This window comes from Panthera onca, chromosome B2 (genome assembly GCF_046562875.1).
Source record: "Panthera onca isolate mPanOnc1 chromosome B2, mPanOnc1 haplotype 2, whole genome shotgun sequence".
Lineage (NCBI taxonomy): Eukaryota > Metazoa > Chordata > Mammalia > Carnivora > Felidae > Panthera > Panthera onca.
The window spans coordinates 49929457-49945690 of NC_138343.1; the positions used below are offsets into that span (position 1 = coordinate 49929457).

The 16234-nt window shown below is 45.2% G+C and overlaps 1 protein-coding gene across 1 annotated transcript in view; it reads right to left on the bottom strand.

Annotated features, from left to right (window-relative positions):
• Window positions 1-16234, bottom strand: part of TRAM2 (translocation associated membrane protein 2) — an 83200-nt gene that overhangs the window by 61330 nt on the left and 5636 nt on the right. The window lies entirely within an intron of this gene.

A 16234-nucleotide genomic window follows, 5' to 3' on the forward strand; every position in this document is an offset into this window, starting at 1 on the left:
CTCTCTAAGATCAAGGGCAAGGGCTTCTCTGTGGGGCATCTCCTAACTGTTTTGCTGAAGCCCCTCCCCCTGCTTGCCCTATCCCACCCACACACACCAGCCTGCCATCCAGGCTCCAGCTTCTCTCCCTCTATGCTCCATTCACCTTTCCTGCTCTCCAAGCAACAGGCTGTCACTGATCCAACCTTGCCATCTTTCTCTTTCTAAAATGGAACAGCTTTTTAAAAAAAAATTTTTTTTAATGTTTTTTATTTATTTTTGAGACCGAGAGAGACAGAGCATGAACGGGGGAGGGGCAGAGAGAGAGGGAGACACAGAATCGGAAGCAGGCTCCAGGCTCTGAGCCATCAGCCCAGAGCCCGATGCGGGGCTCGAACTCACGGACCGCGAGATCGTGACCTGAGCCAAAGTCGGACGCTTAGCCGACTGAGCCACCCAGGCGCCCCAAAATGGAACAGCTTTAATGTGACTTTTCTGATTTTATTGAAATATACAGAGAAAAAATAAAAATGACATGGAATTCTACTACACAGAGAAAACCACTGATTACACTCTGATTATTCTTAGAGACATTTTTTTATAAAAATAAAAAAAACCAAATGTTTACAGAAAAAGTCCTACAACAATATGGCATTCTGTAATCTGCTTTTTAAAAAACACAGCCATATGTCTTGGACATTATTCAACGACATTGTATATTGATGTACGTCACCATTTGAAATTTAACCAATTCCTTACTGGTAGGCATTTAAGAACAACCTCATCTTTTAAAAATGCTAACATCTCAGAATATTTGGATATAATATTGAGCGGGAAAAAATCAGGATTTGGTCTGTGTATTTTTATTACAAGCATGAAAACCATAGCGTCTGGGCATAAGAACAAATAGAAATTAAATCAACTGTGCTAAGTGAAAGAGCTTGAGGAAATCTGTTTATAAAGGTGGTGTTCAAACAGAAAAAAAAAAAAAAAAGCCCTTCAACAAAGTAATTCATAAAATGCAAAATCCCTATTACTGAAAAAGATGCTATGACAGGTCATGCCTCAATGTAAAATATTTCAAGCGGCTGATTTCCACTTATTTAACCTCATAACCTTTCCAAGTGGGAAAGGAAGACAGCAGTACTGAAGCTATATGATTTCTGAGAAAGGGAAAAGGGAAGAAGTAATTCTGGAAAGGAAAGGCATTCACAGGGAGAACCGTGGACTGGGGGCTCAGGCTCAGAGCCCATCAAGGAGAAGCCTTCACATGGACTCAACCTGCACGCTTCTTAACGGTCGTGGTGGCCCAGGCAACAGTGTTTGAGTGTGAAAGGTGTATCTGGTGCAGAATGGATGCACCAGAATGTATAGACTATACATAACTAATACGGAATGAGAAAACGAGAGGCACAGAAAAATGGCTGCAGAATGACAGCTGTAATTGTCATGGAATTGATTAATTAATATTCATGAGTAACTAACACCGATGGAGTCCTTACATGGTATCAAGCTATGTAAAAGTGTCATATAGGCATTATTAGCTTACTTGATTCTTCCAAAAACTTCATGAGGTAAGCACAATTATCTGCATTCCCATTTTACTGGCAAAAACACTAGGGCACGGTTAAGTAAGTTAATCAAGTTATCCAGTGAAGTGAGGGAGCTGGTAAGAAATGAGGCAATGTGGGGGCGCCTGGGTGGCTCGGTCGGTTAAGCCTGTGACTTCGGCTCAGGTCACGATCTCACGGTCCGTGAGTTCGAGCCCCGCATTGGGCTCTGGGCTGATGGCTCAGAGCCTGGAGCCTGCTTCCGATTCTGTGTCTCCCTCTCTCTCTGCCCCTCCCCCGTTCATGCTCTGTCTCTCTCTGTCTCAAAAATAAATAAACGTTAAAAAAAAATTTAAAAAAAATTACATGTGTTCTTTAAAAAAAAAAAAAAAGAAATGAGGCAATGTGAATTCAAAGCCTGCATTCCAAACCTGTGCACACTTCATGGTATTTATAAACCCAGTACAGTCTGGCACCATGCAATGGAGAATCAGGGTACATATCCAGATGGCTAAGGCAAATGAGCCTTAAACCTGCAGTCTATTTTTCAGGGGAAGGAGGAGAGCCTGTGAGCTCATCATCATAATAAACTTTCTCTACAAGGAGCTCTATGTACTATACAAGAATGCCATGACTGTCCTTCACTTCCAAGACATCTCCGTGAAAATGCACAAAACCAAACATGATCTGGAGCCAGTCCTCTCCAATCTGTTTAGTTTCTCACATGCCCCTAGTCTGGGATTTCGGCCACGTCACTGTGGTTGGTTTTCAGAAGGAAAACGGACTAACAGCACTTAGGAAGAATCATGTAAGTCATTCTTGGAGGATGCTGAGCTTCCAGGCTGAAGGACAGCACATTTAGGTTAAACCCAATGGGTGGAAGGTCTAGGTTACTATATTTGGGCAAACCATTGATTTGGGGCTTGATTTGAGTTCTGGGTTTGGCAACAGCACCCTTCTCCCACCCTGCCCCCGCCCCGGGCCACGTGGGCTCAGCTACAGAGCTTGGCCCTCACACAGGCACCATGTACCAACTCCTCCCCGGGCTCCGAGAGCAGAGGTGGCAAACTGCTCCAGGGAGCGATGGGGCAAGAAGCAGCCAGCAAGTAGCCACCAAGAAGCCAGAAGAGGGGATGCCCTGAACCACTGGGTGGTAACGAGGTCACATCCCAAAGCACAGAAGCCCCCCAAGGATCCAATCCCATAAGGAGCACCTCGCAACTCTGGCCATACTGAACAGAAAGCACTGGTTTTCTCATCCGTCTTCCTCATCAAACGGAACAGAAAGTGTGTCTTAACCATCCCGGTGGCCCAGGCACTCCGGAGTTCAAGGAGCTCCATAAATACTTGTGGAATGAATTAAAAGTTCTGGAGATTGTACAACAATGTGAGTGTACTTAACACTACTGAACTGTGCACTTAAAAAATGGTTAGGAGAGTAAATTTAATTTTGAGTATTTATTTTGAGAGTATTTGACCATGATTTTTAGGAAAAAACCACTAACACATGGTACAGGGTGGGGGACGAGGTAGCATGCATTAATTCTAATACTTTATGAAAGCTGAGAGAGTGTGGGCTGAATAATTTAAGAAGTATGGGGGAAGGTTTAGTGAGGTAACTGTTATCGACAGTGGATCATGTTTCTGTAAGAAACAAAAAGTCACAAAGAGATGGCAAATACGACACTCAGTAGGTTCTTCCAGGTGTTCTAAAGCAGGAGGAGTAGATAAATTGTACAGGTGGGTAGAGATGTGGCCTCACGTCCAGCCAGGGAATTCTGCTCCACTCGTTCTGACAAATACACTCTTCCTCATATACTTCCAACCTCGACGCTAAAGCTGGCATTTCTCTTTATTAAAGGAGAGAGAAGGCTGCTCATGAACCACCCTTCCCGCGTGCGGCCTCACAGGAAGGGAGGGCGGCGTTTCACAAAGCGAGGTCTATGTGATGTTACTGAACACTACTTGAGAGAGATGGTCAGGTGGGTCAGAAATGTAGGACGCTACTTTAATAGGTTTATATGACACATGAATCTCCAAAGGGGGCATGATACGCAGAAGTTTCACACACCTCTCTGACCCAGAACCTTCCAGCCTCCTATTACCACCCCCAGAGATCTCAATGGAATTTTGAGTTCAGATCCTGGCTCCCCAGTTTCCTAACTGTGTGATCTCAGGAAAATTATTTAAACTTTCTAGGCCTCAGTGTCTCCTGCCCTTTAAATGAAGTATGGAACACAGGCTCTGAAGTTAGCAAAGGGGCTTTGAATTTTGATTCTGACATTATGACTGACGGGGACCTGGTCAGGTTACTCAGTCTTTCTAAACCTCAGTTTTCTCATCTGTAAAATGGGAGTAATCATAGTATCTCCCTCACAGGGTGAGTGTGCAGACTGATCACGAGAAGATAGGTAAAGTGCTTACTTATTACAGTATTCAGCACAAGGTTAGCACTTGGTATGCATTTATTCTTTGGCTCAATAAACTGGGAAGTGCTATATAAATGTCACCATTCTTTAAGGACCAAGCAAAGTCCTACCCTTCTTTCATGAAGCTTCCCTAACTTCCAGAGTCTCAACGCCCTCTTATCCCTGGGTACACTGCTCATAAGACTATTTACTACTAATTTAGTCAGCATTTAGTCATGTGCTGATATGTCATATTAGATCCCACATTGATATCTAGTGTTTTCTGACAGAATTTTTACCTCAAGCTTTTTCTAAAATAGAATCAGGGAAATTCTTTTCATGAACTTAATGAGTTTAATTAAGTTTGAATTTAAAAGTTCTATCTTCCTAGTGTAAAAAAAATTTCTAAAGGGAGGGACGCATGGGTGGCTTTCTCGGTTAAGCTTCTGACTTCAGCTCAGGACATGATCTCATGGTTCGTGGGTTCAAGCCCCACATCAGGCTCTGTGATGATAGTGCAGAGCCTGGAGCCTGCTTCAGATTCTGTGTCTCCCTCTCTCTCTCTGCCCTTCCCCTGCTCACTCTCTCTCTCATTCTCTCTCAAAAAGTAAATAAACATTAAAAAAAAATGTCTAAAGGGAAACACAGAACACTGAAAGCTAACATCTTCCATAACCTACCTTCTAGTGACATAATAAATGTGGACAGTCTCCTGTGATCCTCCCAGATTTTGACTGTGTATACATAAACATAAGTTTTTTATTAAAATGGGCTCACCCTGGACATACTAATCTCTAACCTATTTTTTCCCTCACACATCAGTCCGTGTCAGTACCTAAGGATTGACCTTATCCTCTTTTAAACAGCTGTAGAGGATTCCACTGCATGACTCTACCATAATTTACTTAATAGGTTCACTACAGACGGATATTTAGGTTGCTTCAAATGAATGACGACTTTAGGGCAAGAGCTGTGTCCTGTGTATTTTGGCAGCTCCATATAGTTAGCACGGTGCACATGGTAAGAATTCAGTAAATTGTGTTGTGTAAACTCTGACAATATTTGCCTCAGAATCACAGATGATTATTGAGCCACAGTCTATTAAATACAACTCTCAATAAGCCAGCACTGTTGTGAGAAGCCTGGATAAGAATGAGCAATATTTGCAATGCTGGCCCTTGAGATACAACTCTCAGATCCAAAAGACAAACTGTTCACATTATAGTTTCAATCCTGGCTCCTTTCCTGTGTTAAAATTATCTGGTGACCCAGCAATTCTACCCCTATGTATATGCCCAAGAGAACAGAAAATATTATGTCCACACAAAAACTCATACATGAATGTTCACAGCAGCATCATTCATGTAATATGGTGGAAACAACCCAAATGTCCATCAATGGCCGAGTGAACAAACGAAATGTGGTATTTGCATACAGTGGAATATTAGTCATAAAGAGGAATGACACACATTACAACATGGACGAACCTTGACAACATTATGCTAAGTGAAAGAACACGGTCACAGAAGGCCACATGTTCTATGATCCCATTTACACGATGTGTCCAGAACAGACAAATCCGGACAGAAAGCAGATTAGTGGTTGGGGGTGGGGGAGCAATGGGAAGTGACCACTAACCGGTCTCTTTGGGGAATGATGGAAATATTCTAGAATGAGAAAATGGTGATAGTTGCAAAACATGGTGAATATACTAAAAACCACTGAACTGTACACTTTTAACGGGTGAATTTTACAGTATATGAATTATATCTCAATTAAATATGCAAAAATCCTTTGAAAACTGGTTATCAATTGATAATTCCAAGTTACCACTTATTTGCTGCAAGAATATTACAGGAGAACCACCAGAATGCCAAGTATCATGCTGGGGCCTAGAGACACAATGGTGAGCGAGACCCTCTCCCGTCCTGGCAGAGCTCCCAGTCAAGCCCTGGAGACAGACAAGGCCACACACCATGGAGGCGGGGCAATGATGAGAACTGTGTTAGGAGGGCCCAGGGAACTGCTGAGGCAGAAGGAAGCACCCTGCCCAGTAGGGCAAAGCAGGGCATTCCAAAAAAAGGGGGTTGTGGCCTCAGGAATGAGGAACCATGGCCAAGTGAAAGCAGGATGGTGTCCTGAGGGAAAAATTTGTATAAAGGGCCAGACAGAAAAGATACATCACAGAAGAGCTGAAAGATAATCAACAGGGAAGAACCCCACTATCCGAACATGCCAAACAACGTCATTTAGAAATCCAAGTATTTGACTCCCGTTACATGCCGGGCACCATGTTAGTTGCTAAGAATACAGCAGTGAACAAGATCAATGCAGGCAGTGGTATTAGATTTTCAACGACACACAATAAAGAGTCTATGGCTGATTTCTTGGTTTCAATGTGGTATTTAAAAAGGACAAGGAGGGGCGCCTGGGTGGCTCAGTTGGTTAAGCGTCAGACTTCGGCTCAGGTCATGATCTCACGGTCTATGAGTTCGAGCCCTGCATCAGGTTCTGTGCTAACAGCTCAGAGCCTGGAGCCTGCTTCGGATTCTGTGTCTCCCTCTCTCTCTGCCCCTTCCCTGTTCATGCTCTGTCTCTGTCTGTCTCTCTCTCTCTCTCAAAAATAAAATAAAAACATTAAAAAATTTAAAAAAATAAAGGACGAGGACAATTTGTCAATATCTGTCAAAAACACAAATGCATTTATGCTTGGACCCAGTCATCCTGCTTCTGGGAAAATATGTTATGAGATATATGGCTGTATAGACATGAAATGACCTATGTACCAAGATATTCACTGCAGCATTGCTTATAAGAGCAAACGATTAGAAACAACCCAGGTATCCACCAAAAGGGGACTGATTAAATGAAGTCCAGTGTACCTGCATGATGGGAGACTATGCAAGCTTACACACTGATGAGGAAATTCTCTGCATACTGACATGGAAAGAGCTCTAGGATATTTTGTGAACCAAAAACAGCAAGGAGCAGAACAGTGTAGATAATACACTTTGTTCTGCGCAAGAGAGGGGGACAGGAAATACACACACATATATATATACACATACATACATATGTATATATTATATATATATATACACATACATACATATGTATATATTATATATATATATATATATGTGTGCATATCACATGTGTATATGTACTCTCTATATATCCAAAATCTATCATATAATTTATAGCTGCTTGTATTTGCATAAATAAACTCAAGGATACACAAAAATAAATGAAGTGCTACCTAGGGGCAGGGGAGGGGAGCTAGATAAGAAGAGGTCAGGGAGGGACACTTTCAATGTATTCTTTTTTTTTAATGTTTTTGATTTTTGAATAATGTGACTGCACTGCCAAATATTGTCTATTCAAAAAAAAATGTTTAAAAGCTTTAAATGGCTAGGATTATAGGTTCCCTCCCTGTGTGCACATGCTAAAGTAGCAGGAATTCCGAATATGCTCACGAGCACCTCTTACTGGGTACCTGAGAACCCAGAAGAGACAGCATGAATAGAAAAAGGTGCACATGACCACCAGCAGCAGAAAGGCAACTCAAGATGCACACTATCCTGTGTGTGCACAAGCCCATCCTCAATCAATTCACACCAACTACATATTAGGCACAGAGGTGCTGGGGATACTGAGAAAATGTAAAGCAACCTGTTCCTTTCAGGGAGCTCACAGCAAGTGCAAGGAACACGCTTCGGCCCTACTGCCTGTGACCTTCCAAGTACAAATGTGATGAAGTAACTTCTGTGCTCAGGAAAACTTCAATGGCTCCCTATTACCTGAGCTGAGGAGTAAATCCAAACTTCTGAACAAGGGCCACCAATGGGCCGAACCGTGCCTGCCAGTCCAGACTCATCTTCCCTCACTTCCTTCCTTACTCCCCACCCCCACCCCACTTTGGTAACATGGAGCCACTTATCACATCACCCACCTGCACATCTCTGTCCTTTACACATGTCCTCTCTGCCTGGCCAATGCCCCTCAGGCCTCAGGGTCCAGCCCAGACTTCTCCATTTTCAAATAAACTGTCCCTAATACTCCCAGGAGAATTATGCTCCCCTCCCTGACTCTTGAAGTGTACCTCCTACACACAGGAGTGGCAGTGACACTGTCACCTCCCTAAGGACTCTTGGCTCCGCGATGGCAGAATCTTCGCCTTTTCATCTTTTATCCTACCTAGCCCCAAGAACAGTGCTTGGAAGGGAGCAAATGCTCGGTCTGAGTCTGGTTGAATGAATAAACAAGAGAAATAGAGAGGTAGACAGAAAGGAGGCAGGAAGAAGGGCTGAGGACAACGTTTGGAGCAGGTGGCGACTGTGTGATATGGGAGGCAGTGGTTCAAGAAGGGGGAAGGAGAAGACCTGGGGGTGGGCAGGAGCATGAACGGAAGCAGGCAGGCACAGAGAGAGGATGTTCTGGAACCTCAGGTAGGTGGTTTGCGTTGGGGGTAGGCAGGGCAGGGCCCAAACAAGGAACAGAGGGGGTCCAGGACAAAGACTGGTCAGGCTTTGGGGGAGCCCAGCATGCCATGCTAGGCAGCCTAGACTTTAGGTGGGCACCATGGAAGGATTTTAAGTAAGGGAGCCCCATGGTCGGCTCTGTGTCTGAAGACAACAATCAGTGGTAGCTCTGAGGAAAGGGAGCGGACAGGAGACCAGACAAGAGGCTGAGGTCCAAGCTAGGACCCGTATAACCACTCAGGAGTCTGAGCTAAAGCCAAAGAGCAGTGAAGTATGAGAGGGGACTTGGGAGCAAATGCAGGGGTAAAACTGCTGGGACTTCGATATGGGGAACAAGGCAAGGGAGAAGTGGCCATGGTGGGTTTCTGTCCGGACACACATGCTTGTATTCTCCCTCTCCTCCGGAGACAATGTAAACCACCCATGGGAGTCCGGGGTGTTTCGTAAAATAGTGGATGATCACCAACAGGTCTTGGGAAGACAACCCCCAGGTGTTCAAATAACGTGCTAGAAATCACACAAAGGCAAATCTCAATGCATCTGTTTCTAAGGGTCTGCAAAAGTTTAGAGATGGAAGGCATGCGACAGATCAGCTACTCCTCATTCTCCCAAGCACATTTCAAAGAATTATTTACTGACACCGCTGTGGGGTACTCCTTGACACGATATGGGTATACTCTAGTATACAGTGAGTGCTCGATAACTTAGAGCAAATGAAATGCTACCTACAGGCCATGCCTACCTTCCTCTGTCCACCAGTGAACCCCTACATGTCTGTCCCCACCTCACCTATACCTAGAAAAGCCTCTACAAAAAAAAAAATGCTCCCCCTCCCTCCATCTCCTCTGAACACAGGAACAGCACCAGCTTCCTTAGATAAGGCCACAGTACTTGAGTGCAAACCTCTTCGTGGCTTATTTAACTAAAAAAAAAAAAAAAAAAAAAAGTGGAGAAAAAGATGTTCCATCTAGCTGAGGCCCTCCCTACTTTTTAAAAAATTGGAAATCACATTAGGTGCAAAAAAAATACCTTTTAAATAAGTTCAAAGGACATGTCAGTGATAATGCAAAGGCAACACAAGACAAACAATGATATTCATATTCAAGAGCAACATCACATCAATGCATGCCTCAGGGTTACAATAAGGTCTAAAGAAAAGCTGTTCCTCTCTCCTAGCTTTAGCTGTCCTTGCCTGCCCACCCCCCCCTCCCCCCCACAACTGCCTTGTAGCTTGCCTGTGTCACATAACATGCCTGGGGAAAGAGAACTGGGAGAGGAGAGACCCTGCAGTGCCAGCAGCCTCTGAATTGACATCAGCGTGGGGGTCCTGGTCCCTCCTCCAGGTTGGAAGGAGACTGAAATTTTGGGGAGGGAGCAGTTCTCACATGGATCAGTGCCACAGCCTCCTGACCAGACTCTTCATTTCCAGTCTCACCCAGAGCATCCTATCACACTAGCCTGCTGAGTACCCCAGTGCTTCATGCCAGCCCCAGCTGTGCATTCACAGGGACAAGCGGATCCCCTTGCCTAGTGTCCTCTCACATCCTCTTCTCTCCCTGGCCTCACCCAGCATGCACTTACCCCTATTCTGGGCAAGGAGCCCCTCCTCCATGTTCCCAGAGTATCCTCTCCAGCAGACCACTACCTAGTGAACACCACTGTGTGCCAAACACAGAAGACAAATATGGCGGCTCAACTGGAATACTCATCATCAAGAGACTGTACTTGTTTCCCGTCATCTGTCTCCCTTATTAGATGGTAAGGTTCTTCCTTGTAATTGGGCAGCATGTCTTTCCCCTGTTTTGCCAGCATCTAGAACAATGACTCACAAAAAGCTCTTTAATCAAGGTTTGTAGAAAGAGGAGGCAAGAGATCGGAATCAGCTTAGTCTGGACACACATCTATCGGGCCATGTGAGCAAACAACCCAAATGGTGAGACTGAGAAGCCAGCAACATTGGTCAAGTTACACCTGGCCACAGCTATACGCTAAAGGTCGTGTAAGTGGCCACTGATAATCTGACAAGGCACAGTTGTCAGGCCTAGAATATGCTGGACCCACGAGACTCCAGGAACAGTGGCTGAGCAGCATCTCCTTTTCTTCGTTTGGAAGCTCCAAAACGGACCACAGTAGAGCAAGTCATGCCAAGAACTATGTCAGGTGGCTTCCATTACACATTTCAGAATTTTGCGCAGAGATGTATTTACTGAATGATTAGAAAAAGAAGAAAATTGAACGGCAGGTGGTTGAATAGTGTTGAATGAAGGGATTTCCCAGACTAGACGATAAGAATGTCAGCAAAGTTTCTTCCGCATTTCTTGGGTAAGAAAGTACACTGTACAATGGACCGACTTTGCCTTTTATTTCAGGGCTACAAAAAAATCTGTGACTGGCCAGAAATGTCTGGGGCTGAATCATTCTGGATATCCAGTTTCCATATTGCTGAAGATTTAGGTACTGAAACTGCAACATTAATCACTGTGGACAGAAATGTTCCTACACACGTGAGCATCCTACATACCTTTCACTTTCCCTGCAGATAATCATTATGATCGAGTACCATCTGGTGCTAGTCTATCATGGTAACCTCAAAATCTATACAAGTTGTCTGTGCATCTGTGCGTATACTAAGGGACACCAAGTACACATGTTTGCTTTTTTTTTTTTTTATTTCTTATGACTTTAAGTTTGTTTTGTTGTTGTTGTTGTTGTTTTGGGTTTTTTTTTCTGAGAGAGGGAGAGAGAGAGAAGCAAGCAGGGGAGGGACAGAGAGAGGGGGAGAGAGAGACTCGGAGACTCGGAAGCATGCTCTGCACTGTCAGCAGAGCCCAGTGTGGGGCTTGAACTCACGAACTGTGAGATCATGACCTGAGTCGAAATCAAGAGTTGGACGCTTAACTGGCTGAGCCATCCAGGCACCCCATTTCTTATGACTCTTAAGTGTTTAGGAATGGGGTAGTCCTCCCCAAAAGTCAGCTACCCCAGCCACTTCTCCTGTTCTAACTTAATCTTCCTTCTGTAATCTTGGGAATGAGATAACCAAGCCTCATAGAGCTGTATGAAAAGTAAGCGCTGGTGGGCTTTGAGTAGAGGTCAAAGCCCAAGCAACTAGCCTAGGTGTGGTGTCAGGACACAGGTCTGGGGCCATCACTGGGCTGCTCCGGGACCTCCCCCTGCATCCTGTTTCTCAGCTATGCTCCAAACAGATGAGGCAGCTGCAAAGGGGGTTTCTGCAGAGTTAAGGTGTCACTCCAGCGCTGTTCAAGCGTAGGAAGGACAACAGGCAGCAGGTATTGAGCTCCTGTACCACACCTTCTTCTAGGTGCTCTATTTATGTCAACCTTTCTGACATCTTTTATATCAATGCTTCTAATCCTCCCAACAACTTTACGGCATAATTTTACTGATGAGGAAACGGCAGCACAGAGAGGTTAGATCCTTTACCAAGATGACAAGGTGAACCAGAGTTCAAAGTCAGGCGGACTGGTAGTAGGGCCCTGACCTTAGCCACCGTGATCCAGGGCCTCTAATGGTTCCCCCACAGAACCACAGCATGAACCACTGCTTACTACTATGAAAGCCCTCAGAAAGGAACATGTGCACCTACGTGGTCCAACAGAACTTTCTGCGGTGGTGGCAACACTCTATCTATAGCTGTGCTCCTGAGACGTCGAACGTGCCTAGTGTGACTAAGGAACCGAATTTTTAATTTCACTTCATTCTACTGCACTAGAAAAGCCAAACGTGGCTAGTGGCCACCTGCTGGATGCCACAGGTGTGGACTACTTTTGGTGAGCCAAACACTGTGATACTTCAAATATGAGATGTGACGGGTAACTCCTACTTGAAGCTAGGCGTCAGAACAAGGTCATTAAGCACTGCCTCGTCCCTCTCTACCTCTTCCTCACTCTTATAATTTTGAGGAAGAAAGCCTGCTATTTGGTCAGAGTGATGGAAGATGCTTCAGAAGTAGTGGTTGTTGGGGCATCTGGGTGGCTCAGTCGGTTGAGCCTCCAACTTTGGCTCAGGTCATGAACTCACGGTTCAGGGGTTCAGGCCCCGCGTCAGGCTCTGTGCTGACAGCTCAGAGCCTGGCGCCTGCTTCAGATTCTGTGTCTCCCTGTCCTCTGCCCCTCCCCTGCTCGTGTTCTGTCTGTCTGTCTCTCTCTCTCTCTCTCTCTCAAAAGTAAATTAACATTAAAAAAAGAAGAAGAAGAAGAAGTGGTTGTAGTCAGTCAGGCAAAGCCCTGAGAACACTCTTGAGGGCAGAGGGGATAAGAATGGTAGGTCATGGGTCAGACACTACTGATCTGAAAAAAGAAAAGAAAAAAGCCACAGAGGAGTGTAATGTGTACACGACAAGCACATCACTGAATAGGAAAATCTGCTCCAGCCCAGGGCCCCAGATCACACTCAGAAGACCAGGATGATAAAACGCACACAGCAGAGCAGGAGACACGGGCTATTCTTCTTGCTCTGCCTCAACACCCTGATTGGCCTTAGAGAGGCCACAGGGCCTTTGGCTTGAAAGTCACAAACAAAGCCTAGCCTCTCCCCTGACTCCAGACAGTTCCTTTCTAATGTAAGGATTTTCTCCTTTTCCAAAGCTGGTTCCACTAAGCTGGACTCTGCATCAAACCCAAATTTAGGCTAGAACCTGATTTCGATGCAAAGAAGAAATGAAACTAAGATGAGAAGTTGAGACCACTTAACCCGATGGAGGCACAACTTTATTCTGACTAACCCCGAAATCTATATGGCTGGGGGAGAAGAGGGGGAAGGAAGGTGCCCCCTTTCCTCCCCTCCCAATTTCTGACTGACAACTTAAGTTGTCTACACATCCCCAGCCCTGTTGTACATAACCACATTAAACAGGCATGACTGAGCCACAAACAAGAGACAGCCCGGGAAGCAATGGGGCCCAGAGAGCTGAGCAGCTTGCATGGGCCATGCAGCTATTTAGTGGCAGGACCCAAGGGAGAATCCAGGCCTGAGGACAGCTCAAGCCTCGAGGACTCTGGAAGAGGAACATGTGTTCACACTTCATGCCAAACCAGAGAGCAAACTGCAATTAAAAAAAAAAAAAAGGAAAAGAAAGCAGCTATCAACCATCCCTTTCCACCTTCCAGGCCAACAGTCACAAAATCCATACAAACAAGTGTGTCCTTGCCCAACGAGGTCAAAAGTTGATCCAGTACAAAGTCATGCTACACACCAAACACACTCTCAACTCCAGAAGTGTTGGGTCTAAAAAGTGCAATTCTGCTCCAAGTTCCAAGGAATTCTCAGCAGGAAACCAGGCATTGTGAAGCAGGCCTGGTGATTTCCTGCAGGGCTCCAGGCATTGCTGGAGGGGAGGCCTGCTTACCCTGGAATTGCTCCTCCAGGTCAGGAACCCCCAGCCTGCTCTTAACATTCAGGAAAGGAGCCCATAATACATCCCTGGTACCTTTAAACCTAAAGCCACATTCTCACAGACTCGCAACACTATCTTTTGGCAGATCCCACCCTATACCAGGCACAAACACACTTGTTGACAAGCCAGTGTGATCCTGGACATTCCTCAAAGCAAGCAGCTGGGGGAGAGGTAGGCTGTAAAAATCACCTCTCTATCCTTTGTCTTGAAGTAGGACACACCCTTCTGTCTCCCCAAAAGCCACAGAAATCTTCAGAATACTGGTGGGTCACTACAAAGTCTCTTTTAAAAACTCTCTGCAGAGATTATCTACACATTTATGATAAAAATGAAGGAACAAACTGATAATAATACTCGGCCCTGGGGCGCCCGGCTGGCTCAGTCAGTGGAGCACGCAACTCCTGATCTCCAGGTCATGAGTTTAAGCCCCATGTTGGGCATAGAACCTACTTAAAAAAATAAAACGAATAAATTAAGTAAAAAAGGAAATGCTCTGCTCTTATAAAATTCAGGAGCTTTATTAAGAAATCTCCCTACTGCAAAGACAGGGCAACTGAGGCTCAGAGTCGTAAGTCCTTTTCACCCCAGGTGTGATCATCACCTCCACTAACCCAAAAGGTACATTTCAGATCATGTTGGAGTTTTATGGTAAAAATCTTAAGAAATCATATGGAAGAGCTCTCCTAATCTCAATCAATAAAGACCTCCTGGTGTTAGAAATCACATCTGTGGCACGTGCACATGGACATGTGCATACACGCGCACACACACACACACACACACACACACACAAAGCCTTTGGTCAGTTCACTTATTCACAAAGCTGTAAAGTTTAAGAGCACCAGCTGTGCCTCACAAGGTATCTAGAAATGACCACCACTCTTGTCCCCTAACTACTGACAACTCCACACTCAGGGTGTCGGGTCTACATTTAAGAAACCACCCCCTTCCACCAACAGCAGTGGCTTAAGGTTGAGGCCCAACAGTCTGCCTATAAGCTGCACCTGCCATTTACATCAAGTTCAAGGCCTGACTCCCCTCCACAAATAGCTTACCAGCTTTAAGCTACCACACAGTGACCTCTCTGAGGACAAGGACCCCACTTTATTCATCTGCGTTCCCAGAACTCAACACAGGAACACGGCAGGAACTCAATAAACAGTTGCCAAACTAATGAACATAGCACACTTAAGAAAGATGTATCAATTGCAAGGCTTCTACACATACCATGGCACTCAAAGGTAGCATCAAGAATTCCAGGGGCAAATAAACGCGTAGAAAATTCCCTAGACTTGAGTCAGAAGATGTATGCTCAAGCCCCACATTTGCCAAAACTTCCCTCTACTGTCCTGGGCAAATCTCCCAACCTCTGGGAGTCTATTATCCTCTTCTATAGACATAGTAGATGACTTCTAGGTTTCCCTCTAATCCTTAATCTTGGGAAATGCGAAGAAAAGATATGCCCTTGATCTATGACCACAATATTAACTTGACCATAAGGGCAATGAAAATACAACAGCCAGAGGAAACTATTCTTCCACAGATGCTGGCTAATAACAGGCAGGAACTTTCACAGTAGGTAAAGCCCCTGCCCATTCACCTATGTTCCCATGTGATACACACATTTGGGTCATCCTCTGTCATCTCTTTCAGGGAGATGCAAATCTCAATGACTGTTCCAGGCAGAAAAGCCTCCAAGTGGAACAATGACCTGCAGACATTACTTCCAGGTAATAAACAGATTCCACTCAGACAAAGAAAAATAAAGCAGCCTGTGGCTACATTCCATAGACTCCTCGTTCATGGAAGCATTAGGGCTGAGCTCTAAATGTGAGCCAGACGTTGCTGAATTCTTATTTTGGCTCCAACTCTGACTAGGAGGGAATGGTCCTTGGCCAAGTCTCTCCTCTGGAAGCCAGGCTCTGGATGGGTATGACAACCCCCATAAACCATCCAGATTACAGGGTGAGGCTAGTAAAGCATTTTGCAGATGTCAAGTGTTGCCAACCCATCCAGACAAATGAGGAAAGCCGTCAAGAGGCAACGTGGCTCAGGCGGAGAGCCACAGAGCAGCGCCTCACCTAACCCTAAGCTCCCACAAACTCACCAGTGGGCTCCAGGGGCCTCAGAGCACCCTCCCCCACCCGCCTCCAATCTGCCTCCACTTCCTCTGTTGAAAAGCAAAGAAAGCTGTGTGAACCTGCACTGGCCAGAAGAGCTGCCTGCAAAGCTCTTTAAACCACACAGTGAACTTGCACCGTCAACCAGCTGTGACTAGGTTGAGTTGGGTTCTCCTCTACTGTGGGCCATTTGAGACAGCGGAGGTAAATCAAGGCAAAGCAATAGACTGTGTAAAAGATAAAGGTCTGCTTGTGAAATAAGAAGGGCTGTGTCAGGAGC